At 43.9% G+C, this 21,325-nt stretch overlaps 1 protein-coding gene and 1 pseudogene across 3 annotated transcripts in view; one reads left to right on the top strand and one right to left on the bottom strand.

The window, feature by feature from the left end:
- The window catches only part of CACNG3 (calcium voltage-gated channel auxiliary subunit gamma 3), an 88,408-nt gene that overhangs the window by 11,909 nt on the left and 55,174 nt on the right, over positions 1 to 21,325 (top strand). The window lies entirely within an intron of this gene.
- On the bottom strand, positions 20,078 to 20,176 carry LOC131501746 (U6 spliceosomal RNA; annotated as a pseudogene).

The raw sequence follows: 21,325 nt of genomic DNA, 5'->3' as shown, positions 1-21,325 counted from the left end.
CTTCAGTGAGTCACCTGTGGCTCCAAGAAGAATCTTTTATAAAGATTGAGGGTGCCTGGAAAAAAGAGAGACTGGCATCACATTCCTGGTTTGGACATTGCTTGTGTGCCTATTTGGGCAGGGAAGTTGGGGGAGACACCAGGCTGAGAAAGGGAATGACACTGGGGCAGCCTTTTTGGAATGGGGAGGTTCAGTGGGTTGTGTGGAACTGGTGAATAGCTGAGCGTGAGCCATTTGGTCAGTATCCCACCCAAGAGAGCCACCCATTAGGCAAGCAGACCCTGGTTAGAGCTACATGATGTTCACAAAGATGTTGCCCTGCACAGGGCTGCTGGGCCTGGGGGTGCAGCAAGGACTGAGAGTCATCTCCTGCTGCATTCCCCAAACCATGCACCTTGGCCCAGAGCTGAGTCCATCCAAAGGGAAGAAGTCCTTTCGAAAGTGGTCACAGGGTACTGTATGACTCAACTGTTGGTCCAGCAGCGTGGAGCCATGAGTTTCCAGTGTCAGAAGCCAAGTGGGAGGGAAGAGACTGGATCAGACTCAGATACCCCACATCAGAGAGGGAAGTTGCAGTGGGAAGGCCTCCAGTAACCAATGCATGTGTCTCCACAAGACAGACAACACGTAGGTCCCCGCCACGCAGAGAACCCTGATCGTCAGTGTTAGCTGGCGAAGCAGTAACAACAAATAGTAAAGGTTTACACATTCACCAAGTTGAGTGAAGTAACACTTTGGCCTTCTTTTCTTTCTGCTCCCAGCCACAGCATACTGAAGGTGCTAGAAGCTAAAAGAGGGACGAGGGACGCCTGGGTGGCTCAGTGGGTTAAGCGTCGGACTTCAGCTCAGGTCATGATCTCATGGTTTGTGGGTTCAAGCCCCGTATCAGGCTGTCTACTGACAACTCCAAGCCTGGAGCCTGCTTCGGATTCTGTGTCTCCCTCTCTCTCTGCCCCTCCCCCACTGACGCACTGTCTCTCTCTGTCTCAAAAATGAATAAATGTTAAAAAAATATTTTTAAGAGGGACAAACATGGATAGAGCATTGCAATCTGGAAGTTTTAACAGGCACAAGTGACTGGAAAGTTTTGACACCTGCCCAAAATATCATTAAGGAAATAAGAGATTAGATATAACACAGTTGAAAGCTAAAATAAAAGTTACACACTTACACTCCACTCATTTGACACTCTTCAATAGACAGGGTATATATCCTCATGCTTTGTCTCTAAAATTCTGGAAGCCAAAAACACAGTAGTATATATCTACCATGATACTTAACTATATCTCAGGGGTTGGCAAACTATAGCCCATGGGCCAAATTCAGCCCTTTTACTATTTTTGTACAACCCACAAACTAAGAATGTGTTGTACATTTTTAAGTAGTTGAAAAAGTTAAATAATATCCAATAATATTTCATGACACATAAAAATGATGAGAAATTCAAATTTAAGCATCTGTACTTCTGAACGTTGCCAATAAAAATTTTATGGAAATTTGTTTTCTCTCTTGTTGCATATGTACCTACATAGTATCCTCAATTTTGCTGCTTGGCCTGCAAAGCCTAAAATATTTACTGTCTGGCCCTTTACAGAAGAAGTAAAGTTTGCCAACTCCTGTTATATCTCACTGGAGAGGCATGTAGGAATCCATAACAACATTTTATTTCTGGAAGTAGCCTTTGTTTTCTCAAGAATATTGGGGGCGGGGGAGCCTGGGTGGCTCAGTCGGCTGGGCGTCCGACTTCGGCTCGGGTCATGATCTCACGGTTCGTGGGTTCGAGCTCCACATCAAGCTGTGGGCTGACTGCTTGCTCAGAGTGTGGAAGCTGCTTCAGATTCTGTGTCTCCTTCTCTCTCTCTGCCCCTTCCCTGCTCGTGCTCTGTCTCACTCTGTCTCTCAAAAATAAATAAATGTAAAAAAATAGTCTTTTTCATGAAAGAATATTGGGTCGGGAGAGGTGGTTGTACTATTTGCCTTCATCATAGACTCTTCATCTCACCAGGTATTCTGTGCATCCTCTTCTCTTTCTGGGAGAACTGGCACTTAGTTCTTTGCCCAGGTAGTACTTCACTTCTTCCTGAGACTTGGAGAGGGTGGAAGAAAGTCAGTGAGATCCTTCCCTCTTTTTTTTTTTTTTAATTTTTTTTTCAACGTTTTTTATTTATTTTTGGGACAGAGAGAGACAGAGCATGAACGGGGGAGGGGCAGAGAGAGAGGGAGACACAGAATCGGAAACAGGCTCCAGGCTCCGAGCCATCAGCCCAGAGCCTGACGCGGGGCTCGAACTCACGGACCGCGAGATCGTGACCTGGCTGAAGTCGGACGCTTAACCGACTGCGCCACCCAGGCGCCCCGATCCTTCCCTCTTAAAGGTCTCCAGGAAAATGCAACCCCTGCCCAGGTATGCAGGGAACAGCATCTGTCAGCGCTGGCAAAAGGGGGAAACTTTAGGAGCCAGTGTTCTGATGGCAGTGGAAAGAACAGGACCCTAGAGACTAGGGTGAAGGTGGAGTCAGTCATAGATGGCTCCTGAGTAAGTGAGGGTAAAGAAATCGATGTCCACAAAAAACAGGCAGCTGGTATTGGAAGTCTAGACAGCAGTTCCCCTCCATTTGCTCCATAATTGAGGTTCAGTAGTTCATGAAACTTGAAGAAAAATGTTATGTAAATACGTGCTTTTAAGGAGAGAGTTGCATCCTCCAAAATGTTAAGGATCAGTATTGTAGAGCTTAGTCAGAGGTGAAACCAGGCATGACCTTAGGATCACCTAAACATAGGTGGAAATTGAAGACATGAAAGCACACAAGAAGGGCCAGAGAAAAGCCAATGAATATAAACAGGGAAAATGACAAAACCCTAGGGAGCACTGACGCTTAGGGGGCAAGGAGCAGAGGGGCTGGTGAAAATTGGAAAAAAAAGCAGAGATTGAAGAAGTTGTCAGGATTTGACTAGCATTTTCAGGGTCTCTTGAGGCTTGCTCCAAAATGATGTAGATGAACAGTAAAGTCTAGACTAGCAGCTCACCAGCCCAAGAGGCTTGCATAAGAGGACACACCTCCAGGATAGGCCTGCCCTCCCTCCTGGAATCAGGAAACAGGGCAGGTGTCAATTATAGATCCTGGGGACTGCTTCCAAGGAAGCTGGAAAAGGAGATGCTGGGCCATGAGAACCCGGAAGGGCCAAGGAAATAAGAAATAACTGACACTTAATGAACGCCTTGTGTGTACCAAGCTACGATTACTGGGGCCGACTGAATGTTCACGTCTGGGCTAAATCCTGAGCATTTATTTACTTACTTAACAGACACATACCGTAGAGGCCGCCTCAGTGGTTCTGTGGTCATGATCTCACGGTTTGTGAGTTCAAGCCCCACGTTGGGCTCTGCGCTGACAGTGCAGAGCCTGCTTGGGATTCTCTCTGTCTTCCTCTCTCTCTGTCCCTACCCTGTTCATATTCATTCTCTCTCTCTCTCTCTCTCTCTCTCTCAAAAATAAATAAATAAACTTAAAAAAAAAACCCCAGACACATACTATATACCAGCCACTGTTCTAAGTGAGTGTTTGACAAATATGATTTGATCCTTGTTACTTCTTCAGGAGGTAGATACTATTTTTATCCCCATTTTGCAAAGGAGAGAATGGAGACCCAGAGAGTCCATGGTTAGTAAGAGGCAGAGCTGGTATTCCAACCCTACCCTGTGCTGCCTTTCATTACTGTATTCCATGCACTTGGATAAGCATTTAGTATAAATAGATGCAACTCATAATAGTCCTGTGTGCTGTTAGCAGACCTGCTCCACCCACAAGGAGACTGAGGCTCATAGAAGTAACTCGCTTGCATTGGGTCACCTGCCAATGTGATCGCCAGAAGCTTCACCTGAACCACCACACTGCACTGCCTTCATTGAAGGGCCTGGGGCCTGACGGACAGGTCTCTTCCAACCAGCTCACTCCTGTGCCAAGGAGTATTTGATGTTAGTCACTGGCTCTGAGCCATTCAACAACGGAAACAACTGTGAAAAAGAATTATCCCAACCTTTCCCAATGTTTCCTCTAAATCCAGCAAGGTCAAGGAAAAGAAATGGTAAAGCTAACAAGATTCAGATACTGTAGCACTGAGCTTCTGAGAAACACCACCTCTTTAAATCAAATGTAAATTAGAAGAAATTGTTTTTAATGTTTATTTATTTTGAGAGAGAGAGAGAGAGAGAGAGAGAGATAGTGTGTGTGTATGTGTGTGTGCAGGAGCAGGGGAGGGTCAGAGGGAGAGGGAGAGAGAGAATCCCAAGCAGGCCCCATGCTCTGCACAGAGCCTGATATGGGGCTTCATGTTGCAACCGTGAGATCATGACCTGAGCCAAAATCAGGAGTCAGACGTTCAACCGACTGAGCCACCCAGGCGCCCTGTGATGTGTGTATGTGTGTGTGTGTGTGTGTGTGTGTATTTTTTTAAGGGCAACACCAATGGTTTGGAAGTGAGAAGAACAGAGTTTCTTAAAGAACCTGATTAGATGCAAGTAAGCAAACCACTGGAGATCGTTGCATCTTCTACGTTGGACTTGAGTGTCTGCAAACTTGGGGAAGCCACTAGGTTCATGGCTGTCCCACTTCCTGAGGAGTACACTGGGACACATCATTTGTTTGACTTCTTTGAGCTTTCGCCTCTGTGTCAGGCAGGAATCAAGTTCTGGTGTAGATTACTGTTACTTCGGGATCTGCAGCCTGATTCTCACGCAGCACTCAGAAAGGCGGAAACCATATATATATATTTTAATGTTTATTTATTTTTGAGAAAGACAGAGAGAGAGTGGGGAAGGAGCAGAGAGAGGGAGACAGGATCCTAAGTGGGCTCCTTGCTGACAGCAGAGAGCCTGATGTAGGGTTCAAAATCACCAAAGGCAAGACCATGACCTGAGCTGCAGTCAGACACTTAACCGACTGAGCCACCCAGGCACCCCTGAAATCATCTTCGAGGAGCACAAACACCCACTAGATATGCAACAGACCAATACACCACCAGGCCTGGGTCTTGATGACCTTGGGCTTGGGGAGGACAGAAGTGGACACCTGGGATGAGATTGGGGCGGGCAAAACCTGACACCATGTATCTACCTTTCAGCCTGTGCGTTTTAAGAAATATTATCAAATAGCTCTACCCACCACATTTTGCTGAACCACCTAGAACTGGAACATACTAGATACTCAATAAATATTCATTGAATTTGTCGCTTCAGGGTAGGTAATTCAATTACCTTGAGCTTCTCCTGGTGAACCCATGCTAATCCCTACCAGTCACTGTTCTGCTCTTAAGCGTTCACAAACCACTTTTAAAATAATATATCCTATAATCTCTGCCGTGACTGTTAGCAATTCAGTAAGCGTGTCTTTTGAGGAAGACTGACGTCACTATGTTGAATATCTCAACATTATTTGTCCCTTATTTCCCATCTTTTCCCTCAAAGATTATCCAGAGTAGTTCAATAGTCTCATTTCAAATTCTTGCAATACTCTGGGTGTACACTCGGGGAGAGAAAAAAGTAAATACATGTTGTGGGGACATAGTGTGCACAAATCCATCAGACCCTGTTTCCATCCCTTGTGCTTCAGATTCTATGTATATTCAGTTACCTGCATGTTTAGGAAATGGTATCTCCACCACTCTGTACTTCGTGGCATATGCCATTCAGCATGAGGCAAAGCTGTCTTGCAATACAATAACACCCACCTGTTAAAATAGTTCCAAAAACCATGGGTAACTGTTGAGGTGTCTTCCGCATCTCAGCCATTGCAAAATTCTGCTTCACCTGTGGAAGCTAGTTTTGGCATGCCGCAATCAATACAGATGTGTATTTACAACAAATCGTTTTGACCCTTTGCAAATTACAGGACCGCAGGACCAATTAGCGGTTTATCAGCTGAAAATGCCTTAAAATATATACTACCATGTAAGTCCTGGTTTTTCAAAATAGTACTTTTCACCAGAGATGGATCCGGCTTGTGATCAAAATGCTCTAAGTGTTTAGAGAAAAATAAAAAGATCAAATCAACAGGCAATGATGTTAATCTGAGTCAAAGGTCTGCTGCACAGCATAATAATTGCTCTGCTCTGCTTTTTCGCTCTGTGGTGAGTGATGGCTCAGCTCCCGTGTGCTGGGGGGATGGCAGGGGTTAGGTTCCAAGAGATCATAAGGTCTGAACCAAGGAAAATTCATGCTGGGCCACCTCCAAAGATGATTTTCCAGTCACAGTCCCTGGGGCTGAGCTGCGAGGCCATCCCTTTAGCCTAGGTAATGGAGAGTCCCAGCCCAGCGCTATGGACTTTCTCCAAACTGTCCAAAAGCTGGAAGATGCACTGGAGAGCAGGAAGGAGGGTGAAAGTGTAGTGTGATCAAGGTAGGCTTCCCCGAGAAGGTGACATTTAACCCCAGGTATAAAGGAGATGAGGAGCCAAGCCAGGCAGCTACTAGGAGAAAGATCATTCCAGACAGGGGGAAAAAAACAGCAAGTGCAAAGGCCCAGTGGTGGGATGTGACTGGGGTGCTCAAGGAGCAAGGGAGCCACTGTGGCTGAAGAGGATGAGCTCAGAGGAGCAAGTGCGTCAGTCGAGGGGGCTAGACACCAGATTGTATGTGGCCTTGAAAGATGTTGTAAGAACTTTGACTTTGACTCTGGGTAAACTGGAAGGCTTTGGAGGTTTTAAGCCCACAACTGACATATTCTTCAGTTTGCCACGGTCTGGGTTTCCTCCTCAATGGAGTTCTTTGCTGCTTGATAAAAGGAGTGCTTTGTCCTGTGACCTCCCTGGCTTCCCGCAGGCACGAACTTCGACCCTAGTCTTCTAAGTTTTTGCCTCCCCTTGCCCTGGTGCTTCTAGAAAACTGGTCACAGTGGAATAGCACCTTTTCACCCTCATCTTACCTCTTCCCCTGAAAGCAAGCTCTTGGCCCCTTACTGTTTTCAGTATTGTATCTCTTATTGTGGGGAAAGGGGGTGGATGATAGTGACATGGAAGTTTCTAACGTTTAGCGAATCTTGCAAAATTCTTAGACTCACCCCTCCCAGTGGGCAGCCCCTCCTAACTCAGATCCTCGCCCTTCTCCAGCCCAGGCTAACGCCTTCTCCTGGGCTGGTCCCTCTTCTCAGCCTGGAGATCCAATAGGAGGTGGGAAGTGAGTGGTTTGCAGCCGGGGCAGATCCATCCTGGATCCCCTGCTCTCCAAGTCCTTACCGAGCACTTACTGTGTTCTAGGTGCTGAGGACTCAGCAGAGAGTAAACTAGTCAAATTCTCATCTTTGGTAAGTCCAGAAATGCGTAGGAAAGATGCTGAGAGAGTGTATCCAGGTGAACAGACCAGGATGTCTCTCGGACCAGATGACTCTCAGAACATGGAGTAAAGGTCCTGTATTAGTCAGGGGGAGAAGGGGCTTGCCACAGAGCGTTCTCTTCGGGCTTGTATGTCTCCAAGGAGCCTGACCTACAGTAAGGGCTCAAAACACGTTTGCCAAATGCACTCACTGAAAGGCTGTGTAGATCACACAGAGGAGAACTGACTTCTCCTAAGTGCTGGGGGCTGGAATAGAAACGAATTCAGAGTTCCTGGTTTCTTATCCTTAAGCAGAGGGGAAAGAAAGCAGGACAATAGCCTACTTCTAGAAAAATCCATGGAGACAAATTGAGTGACTACACACATTGGTTAAAATTTTAAACTGTCTTTTAAAAAAAAAAATAAAACCTGGATACTTGATTTTTGTCATGTTTTTTGAGTGGCATATTTTTCTTATCGTATTTTCTTAAAACACTGGTAACATACAAGTAACACAAAACACATTCTCAATATAAACTTTTAAAACGAAACAGGCCAGGCAAGCTTTTCCTCTGTGCTGGATCCACATCACTGGAATCGCATCCCCTTGCCCCGAAAGGACTATTACTTCCAGTTTGGTGAATTTGTAATAAGTATCATTCCCTGTCTTTGTGCTCTACTGTGTGAAAGAGATGGGAAAGGGTGTGTTTATCTCCTCCGGTTCAAATTCTTCACAATTTACTCAAAAAGCTTTTAAAAATTGTCTTATAATTTATGAAGGCATTTAATCATGCGCATTATGTTTACAATTAGATCATGTAGAGGCGCCTGGGTGGCTCAGTCAGTTAAGCATCCGACCCTTGATTTCAGCTCAGGTTTTGATCTCAGGGTCATGAGTTTGAGCTCCGCGTTGGGCTGCTCACTAGGCATGGAGCCTACTTAAAAAATTAAATCATCCAGAAGGGCTTTTAATGACAAGCATCTGCCTCAGGGGTGCTTACTCCCCCTACCCCAAGTTCTCTTCCTCAGAGCAAGATTTTTGTTTCCTCTTTAACCATTTCTGATTTGGTTCTCCCAGCGGTTACATCTGTATGTCTAAATAACATGTTTATCCTCTATTTCTTGATTTACAATCTATCGACTTCCTGCCATAATAGAGGAGGATTAGCTAAATCACTCCACCCTCTGTATTGATTACCTTTCCAATTTCTAAAGATAACATAAATCTTTATTTCTTTCCCCATCCACCTTGGATAGAATGTCTCAGCTTCCCCTTTCTGGAATGATGGTGTCCACATTGTCCCTTCCACTCACCCATATCTGTTAGTTGTATTTTTACTTTTACATTGTCAAGAATTCATTCTGTTTGCATTTTGTTCTGTATCTATGCCAGTGCCTCCCATGCTGGGGCTATAGGTCGATTCTGAAGTTTGAAAGCCAATGAAATTATTATGATTAGGTGGACAATGTTCAGTGCAAATCTAAGTTGTTTTCTAGGATTTCATTTTCCTTTTTGTGGTTTCAAAGTCACAGTCTCATAGCTATTCAAAAAAAAAAAAAAAGTCCAAATGGAATCTTTTTTTTCTAACACTTAACCAGTTGTTCAAAATCATGCCATATATTTATTTGCATTGCACTGTGCTTTTTGGTACGGTTTTCATTTTTCTTAGAGTTTCTGAGTGACTCAAAGCGTTTCTTAACAGGTTATTTCAGAGCAAAATTGTGCTTTTTAAATATAAGTCCTGTGGTGGAAGAAAGAACCTTCTGGAAAAGCCATTACCTACCCCCCTCCTTTTTTTCTGCTTTCCTAGTATAGTATAGTAGTTAAGAGCTCACCTCTACAGTCAGGTTGCTTGGGCTCACATCCCAAGGTCAACAGTGTATAACAGTGCACGACAGTATACCAATGTTACTTAACCTTTCTGTGTCTCTTTCCTCATCTGTAAAATGGAGGTTCTTATTGTACCACTCAGAGGTTGCTATGGGTATTTGATGAGCGAATATCTGTACAACACATAGAACAGTGTCTGGCACTGGGCAACGTCTGCCCATGTTCGTAGTTCTGTCCACAGCAAGGAACTCTCCAGGCCATGGTTACCATTATTCTGCTAGTCCCCTCACCCTCACAAATCTTCGCATCTTTGCTTTCTAGGAGCAAAGCCAGTGATACAGCTGACGGAGATCCTACCAAGGAATCAGATTCATGGTCTCTAGTGATACATCTTTAATTTTTTTAATGTTGTATTAATTTTTGAGAGAGAAGAGACAGGCAGAATATGAGCAGGGGAGGGGCAGAGAGAGAGGGAGACACAGAATTCGAAGAAGGCTCCAGGCTCTGAGCTGTCAGCACAGAACCCAACTAGTGATCTTAAGCTAGGTTCTTTTCATACTGGTTGATGAGGTGGTCAAAATTTTAAGAAATCTGTATTCTAGAATGTCCCCCAGATAAGCCACACTGAGGAACCATTAGTTCCATTAGAACCTTGATAAATAACAATAGCAGGTGCATACTGAGTGTTTACATGCATTATCTCACTTAGTTCTCTCAAGGGCCCCATGGGGTATTACACCCATTTTACTGATGAACAAGGGGAACTCAGCGTAGTAACTTCCAAAGTCTCACAGCTAGTGAGTGGTAGAGGTGGGATTCAACCCTGAGTCTTTCAAATCTGACAACTGAGATCCTTAACACTGTTGTGATAGTTCAGTGTTCCCAGAGCATGTGTTATTAACTCCAGCGGCTAAGGAAGGCCTCCCAAGACCATTTCATGGCCGCGAGTCTGCAAGGTCAAGACTATCTCAGAGCAATAATTAGATGTGATCCGCCTTTTTCATTGTGTTGACATTTGCACCAATGACGCCAAAGCCAACAGTGGGTGACACTACTGGAACCTGAGCTCGAATAAAGGCAGTAGCACCCATCCACACTAGCTGTCACTGTCTTTATCACCATCGCTAACTCACAGTGCAAGAAAACACTAGTGTCCCTTCAAAGTGTCCTTATTAAATTTTATGAAATCTCAAGCCTTACATGTAACAACATGGGAAGCGCACAAAAGCTCTTCATTGGCAAGCCAGGCTACACTGCTGGTCTCCAGCAAAGGCATTTGTGCAACTGAGTTGTGTGCTGAGCTAGCTGCTTTTTTTTCCTATGAAACACCACATTCACTTGAAAGAATGACTGACAGGCAAATGATGGTTATTTGGTCTTGGATATTTGGCAGACATTTTCTTGAAAATGAGCTAAGTGATCCTGTCACTTCGAGGAAAGCCACTGATGGCATTTGTTGCCAAGGGTAAAATTCAAGATTTCAAATGAAAATTACAATTTTGCTTGTATCTGCCCCTGTGAGTGAATGTGATTTTTTTTTATATTGTGTCAAGAAATGTGCCAAATTTGGAAGACCCGTGTAACTCAGTGAACCAATATTTCTCAAAGGACCAATGCATCATGTTAAAAATTATTTCTGGGGGTGTCCGGCTGGCTCACTTGGTAGAACACATGACTCTTGATCTCAGGGTCATGAGTTCAAGCCCCATATTGGGCATGGAGCCTACTTAAAAAATTATCCCTGGGTAAAAGATTTGGTCAAAATACAGGATTACAACAAAGATTTTAGTGGATAAGAACATTAAAAGTTAATTAATATGGTTTCAGATTCCACATAGTCACCAGCCTTTAAGAAATCAGTTCTTGTTGAGTTTTGGTGTCGTATCAAAGAAGAATATCCACAATCATGTCTGAAGGCTATTCAGATACTCGTGTGTTTCCTAACCACATATTTGTGTGAGGCTGCGTTTTCTTCCTGTGCTTCGACCAAAACATTTGGCAGCAGGTCAAATACAGAAGTAGATACGAGAACCTGTCTTCTATTAAGCCAGACATTAAAGAGATTTGCAAAAATGTAAAAACAAATAGCACCCCTCTACTTTTTGGGGGGAGGGAGGGTGGTAAATATCGCTATTTTCCATAGAAATATGTTGTTTGTATTAACATGCAGTCAAGTTTAATATTTGCAAAACGAATTTTAAAATAAATATTTCTAAATTCTCTGAGTTTTATTTTCCGAAACAGGAAATACTGGTAAATATAACCCACGTTAACAGCAGCTCAGTAATTTGCACAAATAGAAAGGAGTCCTGAGATCAGAAACGTGGAGAATGGCTGCTACAGCTGTTATTTTAATTTCGTTGACAAACTTCCAGTGGCTGAGGAGAGAACCTGGAGGAACCATTTGCGTACTTCCTTCAGAAGACTTCCTTCTAGTTGTGCCTTATCTTCCCCACTGGGAGATGAAACAGTCCCCTTGGCGCGTTCCGGTCTCTCTGCTCTGAGTTCTCTTTTGCTGCAGCTAAGCTCCACCATTGTTGCACCACCACTGGGATGTAAGAGGCAACGTGAGGTTCCAGCAAGCACTGAAAGCAATGTCTTTGATTAAAATGCAACCCTGCTGGTAGAACGCCCGACAGGGCCTGGAGGATTCATTGCGCCTTGTGTCTTTGTTCAGGATCACCCACAAAGCTCAGCCACGACTCCACAGAGAGCTGGAGGCTCGGGATCTGTTGAGAGACACCTTACATGTGAGGCAAAGCAAAGCATAGGAAAACAGAGCTGAGTCCTCAGGTTCTTAGCGGATGGGGGCGTAAATGTATAAACCGTCTACCTTCTACCTATAATTAAAGGACCCTGTGCGTGAAGATGGAGAGTTTAGGGGAGGGAGGGTGATGCCAGGCCTCCAGAGAACAGGCATTGCTCCTGGCCAGTCCCAGTGCTGGGCCCTGGGAAGCAAAGTGAAATGCAGAATCAAAGGGTATTGAGGATGCTTCCAGGAATGTCTGTTCCTGCTGGTTTGCTGTTTGGCCAGCCCTGCATCCATCCCCCCCCCCCCCCTTCTGATAACAGTATTCTAATCTACTTTGGGGGCTGCCCCATCACTCTATCATTCTGTCCTCTCTGTCCATGTGGCACCAACCCTGGCCTGGCTCTCAGGATGAGCATGTGACCCAGGAATAATCTTGAAGATTATCATAAGGTATCAAGAGTTTATGCCAAGGCAGTGGTTCTCAACAGGGGGTGGTTTTGCCCCTTGGGGACATTAGTAATGTCCGGTGACATTTTTGGTTGTCATGACTTAGGTAGGGGTGTAGGCAAGCACTGGCAGGTGCTGGGTGAGGCCAGGGATGATTTCTAAGCATCTTGCCATGCGCAAGACAGTTCTCACAGCAAAGAGCTTTCCAGTCCCCAGTGTCAACAGTGGCAACTGGGGTTGAGACACCTGACTGAAAGAAAGATAATGAGAAGCCATTGAAAGGTTTGGAGCAGAGGAGTGATGTGGTCTGAACTGACATTTTTTTTTTTTTTTTAAGTATAGTCAGGTGCTTTGTGGAAACAGATTTTAGAGATTTAAAAGGGAAGCAGAGAGATTAAGCCACGGGGCTATTACAACCCCAGTAAGAGAAGACTTTAGAAGCTTCATCTGGAAATGCATACTTAGAAATTGTCAGTGGCAAAATGTGAAAATACATTTGTGAAAAAAATTTCACGTTTTGGGTGTGAAAAATAAGAGAACGGAACCAAAGACAAAGCCTTTCAAGCGACCGTGTATAGAAGTGAAATAATAATGATAATATCTAACACTGCTTCAGAATTTATGTGCCAGCTACTATGCTAAGTAATTTATGTGATCACATTTGACCCTTTAACAATGCTTATCGTCCTCATTTTACAAATAAGACAACATAGGAATGGAGAGGTTAAGTAAGTGGCCCAAAGTCACACTCCTAGTTATTATCTGAGACAGAGTTTGAACTCACAACAACACGACTCCGTGGTTTTTCCTTTTAACCACCAAGCTGCTTCCTCCCTGGGCTGAGAAGAATCTTCCAAAATAAAAATTACAGGGGCGCCTGGGTGGCTCTGTCATCTCAGATCATGATGTTGCAGTTCATGGGTTCGAGCCCCACATCGGGCTCTGTGCTGACAACTCAGAGCCCAGAGCCCAGATCAGATTCTGTGTCTCCCTTCCTCTCTCTCTCCTTATCCCCCGTTTGTGCTCTGTCTCTCAAAAATAAATAAACATTTATTTTTTTAAATTTTTTTAATGTTTATTTATTTTTGGGAGACAGAGAGTGTGAGCGGGGGAGGGGCAGAGAGAGAGAGAAAGACACAGAATCTGAAGAGGCTCCAGGCTCTGAGCTGTCAGCACAAAGCCCGATGCAGGGCTCGAACTCACAAGCTGTGAGATCATGACCTGAGCCGAAGTCAGGCACCCAACCGACTGAGCCACCCAGGCATCCCAAAATAAGTAAACATTTAAAAAGAACTAAGAAAAATTACAATTCTCTTAAGAGCTGAAGGATGAAGGGGAGTTACAGAGATGAAGGAATAAGGTGGTTGTTCCAGACAGAAGGAACAGCAGGCACAGAGGTCTCAGGGCTAGAGAGAGTATGGACTAATAGGGAAGCCTAAACATTCAGTAGTGGCTAGAGGCGGGTGTAAATTCACAGGTGGGGTGAGTCCCGAGAATAGCAGGAGCCATTCAGATCTGTGGAAGGTATGTTAAGTTTATCCTGGGAGCAAAAGGAGCCCTTCGGAACATTTACAATGTAAGTTTAAAAATCTGATATGATAAGGTTTTCATTTTTGAGGCTCATTCTGGCTGCAGTGTGGACAATCAATGGGAAGAAGAATATCTGAAGGCCAGTTCAAAGTCCTTCATGCAGGGGCGCCTGAGGTAGCTCAGTTGATTAAGAGTCTGACTCTTGATTTCAGCTCAGGTCATGATCTCACAGTTCATGGGGTCAAGCCCCACATAGGATTCTGCATTGATACTGTGGAGTCTGCTCAGTTTTCTTGCTCTCCCTCTCTCTCTGCCCCTCCCCACCCCTCAAAACAAATAAAATTTTTTTTAAAAAGTCCTTCATGCAATAATCCAGGTTCAATGATGGATTTCCCCATTGGGGAAGTGGCAGTGGTGACAGAGACATTGGCTATCGCTTTGGGAGATGCTTAAAAGCTGGAATCAACAGAATTCCCTGTTGAACATCAAGGACAGGGGAAAACAAGGTCAGGGGACTCCTATGTTTCTAGCTTTAACCTCTGCATGGATGGCGAGACCTTCTATTGATGGAAAGTTTGTAGGGGGAGCTGGTAATTAGGTTTTGAACATGATGAATTTACAGCTTCCCATCTAACGTTCGAGTGGGGGTGTTAAGAGGGCCACTGGATGCACTAATGCTGAACTCAGAAGGGATGTTTTATCTAATTTCTTCCCCATATTCATCCTGTATTTTTTGATCAGAAAACACTCAAACACGGACATTCCAACCCCTGCTAATTCTATCACAGACAGCCAGCAAAAGGTTATTAGATGAGGTGCCATGTGACGGCGTAACTGATGTTAAAAGTCTGAATGCAACCCCAGGAGGTCATTGCCAGTCTAATTGGGCACAGATAGAGTTTACTGGGTCATGGAAAGCAAGTCGTGTGTAACCATTGTTTCAGCCCTTTATCCTTTCATTTCTGATTTATCATCCGGTTTTGGGTGAACATTAAAGAATCTATTCATAAATGGTGACCTTTTGAAATTTGAAATGATGGTCTCAGCTAATTTCCATTCCAGCCCTGGGGCTGCTGCTTGAAGGTCATGAGCTTGAAGCTCCGAACTTGTCCCTAGTCTGTGCTCTCAACCAGTATTTGGAAAAGGGCAGTATTGTCTTCATCCTTAAAAGTGCCCATCATTTGGATGAAGGATCGTCATTCATAATTCTGTGACCACACACTGAGGATGAAAAATGTACTAAGTGCCGAGTCTGTGTTAACAGCAAGACCCAACTGTTCTGGCGAATTTGGGAACATATTGTCTGAGCTCATAATAGGATAATAATACTGTTGTATCGTATAGAATTCATTCAATTGTAAGTGACAGAAAACCCAATTCTAATGGACTTAAGAAAAAAGAGACAGACAGACAGACATTCAGAGAGATCTCTATTGGCTCACATAAGTGGATAGTAAAGGGATGGCTTCGCACAGGGATCAAACTCACAAGTACAGAATTTCTCTTACCATTCTCTTCTCTCTTCCTCTCTGTTGACTTCGGTTCATAGTAGCACAGGAGTGGGGCTTTGTAAACTGTCCCCGCATGCCCCGAGGGCAAGGAGAGACCCAAGAAAGAGGCAGACCACTACAGATTGGAAGGTGGTAGTTTTAATAGGCAAGGGAACTTATATACAAGGCTTGTCTTGAGCCGGCCGCAAGACAAATTATTCTCTTCATTGCCCGCCAGAATCGTAAAAGTTTACTTAGAGGCCTTATAACTGGGTTCAGTCACATTTTCAGTCCAGAAGGTCTCAACGCCACCTTACTCTCTCAAGGTTATGTCCTTGAAAATGGCTTCCACTGTGGGGACAATGAGCAGAGCATACATTCCAAAGGTGGGGGTGGGGGTGGGGGTGGGGGTGGGGGTGTGAGGAGCCTCCAATTGCCTGGGTCCAATTCGTAAGTCAGCTGGCAGCCACATCCTCTCAATGACCTCCTCCAACAATGAGAGACTCACGGATACAATATGTGTGAGAGCAGCTCTCAGGGTTAGATTCTTCTATGCTTGAATCCAGCATTAGTGTAGGAGTGTCTTTTGCAGCAGGTACAAGCCTCCTTTCATTTCATAGGCTCTGATGAGATCACATGTCCATTACTGACCCAATCACTGTAGACCAGAGGTCCCACGGGGCTGATTGGCTCAGGCCCAGTCTTTTAACCTTGGAGTAGGAGAGGCATAGATCCCCAGAGATAATTATGATGATAAACAACAAACATTATTGATTAGCTAGTACATGTTGGGCACTGTTCTAAGTGGTATGCTTCCTATAACAACACTTTGAGTTATCCACTGTTGTTATCACCCTTCTAATGATGAGGAAAGCCAAAATACAGTGAGGTTAACTAAACTGCCCAAGGACCCACAGCTGGCAAATGACAAAACCAACGTACAAACAGCCTTTCCAGAGACCCACAGATGGGAAGTGATGGAGCCCCAATGCAAATTAAGGCAGCCTCTAACCACAGCCTGGGCTTTTAACCCTAAATAAGGATCAGGTCACCAGATGTCTACCTTCACTCAATGCTTTACGATTACAGAGCTTTCATCCATGACTTCATTTTTCCTCCCAACTTTAGTAACGACACAAGACTTGGGAGCATTATCCTCATTTTCTGGTGAGAAAATTGAGGTTCAGGCTGAGTGGTTTGCCCCAAGTCAAACATCAAGTAAACAGCGGAACAAGAACTGAAACCCCACACCCATCCTTTCTGACCCTGCAATAATGGAGCCTAAGAGCTTAATGTTTGGGAAACCACAAAGGCCTGGAAACTCGTATTGGGCTCATAGCAAGCTAATCCTGAAGGCTTTATACCCCTCTCCCGCCTCCATGCTACTTTCCTCCTGTGTTTGTTGTAAGCAGTAGGAAAATACCAAGTACTTGGACACAAAGTTGCCCTAGATATTTAAACTGCAAATTACACTATTTATGAATTACGAAATAGTTCATCCACATGGAGTTGAATTATGACCTTTATCTTTTATTAAATGCACGCATACACACACACATACTAGAACTGTATCTGTTTCTGGATTTTCTATTCTTTTAATCTATATTTTTATTTCTGAGGCTCTGTCACTCTGTTGTTTGAACTAATATAGCTTCATGAGACTCTTAACACCGGAAGGTCATGTTCTCCCTTACCATGCTTCTTTATCAACGTCTTCTTAGTTCTAACGTTTTGATTTTCCCTGTGAATTTTCTGACCATTCTATCAAGTTGCCAGGAAAACTGGGATATTAATAAAAATTTAATGAATAGACTTATTTGGGCACAATTGACCTCTTTCAAACATTGAGTCTTCCCCCATTTAAAAACATAATATATATCCCATTTATTAATGTTTTCTTTTATGTATTTTAGAGAAGTTCCATTTTCCTCATTCGAGCCTGTATGTTGATTGGGCACGTTGTTTGTAGGTAGGTTTTATATTTTTGGTTACTAACGTTAATGGGTGGTGTTCTCCAAGATATTTTCTAAGTGGTTAGTATTACTAATATGAAGAAGCTAGTGATCAGTAATTATCTATTTGTAAGTTGCTTGAACTTGGTTAGCGGTGCTATCTGCACTGTAATTAATTTAATTTGGTTTTTCAGGTAAACAATCATATCATCTGCAAATAGTAGATAGAACTTTTTCTCCCCCTGCTGTTTTTCCTTTGAGGCTTAGAGAATAGTCAAGGCTTAGTTAGAAGCTTAGTTAAGTAGTGGTGATGCTCAAAGGTCACCTTGCCCTGCTCCTAACTGTAATTGTAATGCTTTGCAGACTGTGTTTCTCAAAGTGTGGTTGCAGATTTGGATATAAATCATAGAATTTGTACAAAGCTGGTAATTTGCATTTTAGCAGACTCCTAGGGGTGATTCCTGCTCCCCCTAAAGTGAACAGCCAGCTGCTCCAGGGTTTCACCGAGAAGCCTGGCATCTGCTCTTGGCGCAAAGTGTTTTCTTTATCATGCTCTGGAGTTTCTGTCAGTATGTAGCTAAGTAAGAATTTTAATTGGGCATGAAGGGTTCCATTTCGGGGTATCTATTGACATGGCTAGCTTTCTCTCCTTTGGCTGGCTAATAGGCGAAGTTAGTGCCTTTCATATTAGCCAACTATCTTTCATTCCTGTGATAAATCTGTTTGAGACATACTTAATTTTTGATAATGCTGAAATAGATTTGCTAGTATGTAAATAGGGTTTTTCCCTGTATTTGTCAATGAAATTTGCCTTTTTGTGTGCTCCTGGTGTCAAGTTTTGGAATCAGAGTGGTAGTAGCTTGATAAAATGATTTTCTATGCTGTGACGTAGATTCTGCAGCATGGAAATTTTCATGTAAAACCTTCTGGGCCTGGGGCTTTTTTGAAAGTAGTTCTTTGGGGCGCCTGGGTGGCGCAGTCGGTTGAGCGTCCGACTTCAGCCAGGTCACGATCTCGCGGTCCGTGGGTTCGAGCCCCGCGTCAGGCTCTGGGCTGATGGCTCGGAGCCTGGAGCCTGTTTCCGATTCTGTGTCTCCCTCTCTCTCTGCCCCTCCCCCGTTCATGCTCTGTCTCTCTCTGTCCCAAAAATAAATTAAAAACGTTGAAAAAAAAAATTAAAAAAAAAAAAAAGAAAGTAGTTCTTTGATAACTTCTCTCATGTCTTGTCTATACTGGGCCTTTTTCTGGAGTCATTTTTGTTGCCTAGAAAATCATTCGCTTCATAGAAACGTATAAATGTTTTAGTACAAAGTTGAACAGTGTGATTGCTTACAGTTTATTTTCTTTCAAATCTGTCTTTTTCCCCCCTCTATTTCTCATTTATCTCCAACTGCATTAATAGTTGGCATTGTTTCTCCCAAGACTGTGCCATTAGGTTGTCTTTCAGTCTTTGGTTTTAGGCTTATGAGTCTTTATCTCTTTCTGGTATGTTATGTATTTTTTTTTTTTTTAATTTTTTTTTTTCAACGTTTTTAATTTATTTTTGGGACAGAGAGAGACATAGCATGAATGGGGGAGGGGCAGAGAGAGAGGGAGACACAGAATCGGAAACAGGCTCCAGGCTCCGAGCCATCAGCCCAGAGCCTGACGCGGGGCTCGAACTCACGGACCGCGAGATCGTGACCTGGCTGAAGTCGGACGCTTAACCGACTGCGCCACCCAGGCGCCCATGTTATGTATTTTTTAAGAAGCTGGGAAAAGCTGTTGGAAGGTAGCTAGCCAAATGCCATTTTGAGCAACACGTTTTTGCCCTTGGGACTTTTTAACCCAGATTTAAATTTGCTCCTTGTTCAGGTTGGTGTGTGTTAATGTGAAGAGGTCCTTTTAGGGGTCCTAACTGTCATCCAGCAAAGCCACTAGACCTCCCAGCTAAGTGTCATCTTCCAGGGTGATTGACCAGCTTTGCCACTTCAATTTTTCACAGTCATCAATCACTGAAAAGGAAGCATTGAAGAACACAGCTCTGTGGTAGGGAATTAGCTAAGCATGATGGCCATCAGGAGGTTTGTCTGAGTGGAAACTCACTTCGAGATCAATGGGCTCCCTGGAAAGCCCGATCCCATAACACTGGCTGAGTAAATGCTCAATCATGTATTTCACACTTACTGAGGACTTCCTCTGGGTAAGGGTGGCACTGAGCAGGTCTGAGACCAGCAAAGCTGAAAAGGTGTGACCCCTTCCCTCAAGGACTTGGGAGTGTCCAGAAAAGCCTATTTTATGTGATCGCCTATAGCACAAGCTCGTCTCAGTCCGTAGAGCGTGTGGCTCTTGCTGTTGGCATCCTGAGTTTGAGCCCCACGTTGAGTGTAGAGGTTACTTAGATAAAATTGTAAGAGTAACATTTGTTTACTCTAAGCAGTGAAACCATCTAAAAATAGAAAGAGAAGTAATAATATGCCCTGCCCAACTCCCTCTCTGTCCCCTCCCTACCTCACTCCAAAGCGACCGATGTCAACAGCTAGATGTGTTTCCTCCGTATCTTCACTCTCGAAACGCATACATACATACACATGGTGGGGGAGCGGCATCGTTTGATTTTTAAAATTGAATCCACACTGGAGATACTAGTCTGCCACTTGCTTTTTTCCCTCAATACCTCATAGATATTCCCCCAGGCTTATAGGCACTGATCTGACTCAATCTTTTTAATGGTTGCCTAATGTTCCACAGACTGGAATCCCTTCAGTGTATTCAACCTTTTCCCTGTCGAAGAATATCCACCTTGTTTCCGTGTCATCCTTGCGCAGGGCCATGCTGATCTTCTCTGTATCGTTCCAATTTTGGTATATGTGCTGCCGAAGCGAGCACTATCCACCTTGTTTCCAATTTTGTTTTGTTTTGTCTCACTTTCAGTCATTTTTACACATGTGTCCTTATATGCTGGTGCTTTTGTTTTTATAGACTAGATTACCAAAAATGAGATTGCTAAATCAGTAGAGGTATGGGGTTATGATTTTAATAGATATGGACAGGTTATTATCCTGAAAGATTGTAGCAAGGGGGTGGTTATCAGGAAAATGTCTTAATTATTAAAAGATACCCCCCCACATACGCACACACACACACACACACACATACATTCAAAGATTTTGTAGTGAAAGGAGACCACCTAGAATGGGTTGGAAGCACAAATATGAGCTCTGAGTTTCAATTGTCCCTAGCACCCTCTGTTGCCACCACCACGCCCGCCCCCAGGGGGCACTGTTCTGAAAACAATAAAAACAGCAAAGCCATTTAGTGAGTGATTCCCATGTAATAAGCTAGTGCCTTAAGTGCGTGTTTGTGTTTTTACCCTCCATGTAAACTCTGCTATTTGCCTTGAACAGTGGCAGGGGCCAAGCCCTGCCTCCTGCTGTGAAGGAGGAGTACTCCTCTATAAGGTATTTAAAGTGATCTTGACCTCTGATTAGGGCCTTCCTTATTCAGAGGAAACTGAGTGAGCTCCCAGGACACTAGGAGCATACTTGTTTTCCCCTACACACAAATTAGAAACCATTTTTCTTCTCCCTCCCCTTCTCTCTTTTTCTTCCTCAAAACAAAGAACTGAAGCAATTAAGAGAAATGGAAACCCTTGGTTTCACTTCTACCCATTCTCTCCTGGAAGCCATGGTAGTCGTGATAGTCATGGTTAAAAGTGTAGACTCTGGACTCAGAATGACCTGTTTGGAAACCACTTTGTTATCCTTGAGCAAATGCCTTGAGACTCTCTAACCTCTTGGTCTCCCTGGAAACATAACCATTCTACTCAGCTTTTGTCTTACCTGTTAGAGGATCATCTCTTGGAGGACAGGTCAATGTCCATGCCTCTTGGCTCATGGGTCCTGAGGGAACCTGCATTGAACTATAAATATTGATTCTTAATAACCAAATTCAGTGATGTTTTAAAGTAAGGTTGGGGGCGCCTGGGTGGCGCAGTCGGTTAAGCGTCCGACTTCAGCCAGGTCACGATCTCGCGGT

Source organism: Neofelis nebulosa, chromosome 18, assembly GCF_028018385.1.
Source record: "Neofelis nebulosa isolate mNeoNeb1 chromosome 18, mNeoNeb1.pri, whole genome shotgun sequence".
Lineage (NCBI taxonomy): Eukaryota > Metazoa > Chordata > Mammalia > Carnivora > Felidae > Neofelis > Neofelis nebulosa.
The sequence above is the reverse complement of the archived record's forward strand: the minus strand, read 5'-3'. Positions and strand labels throughout refer to the sequence as shown.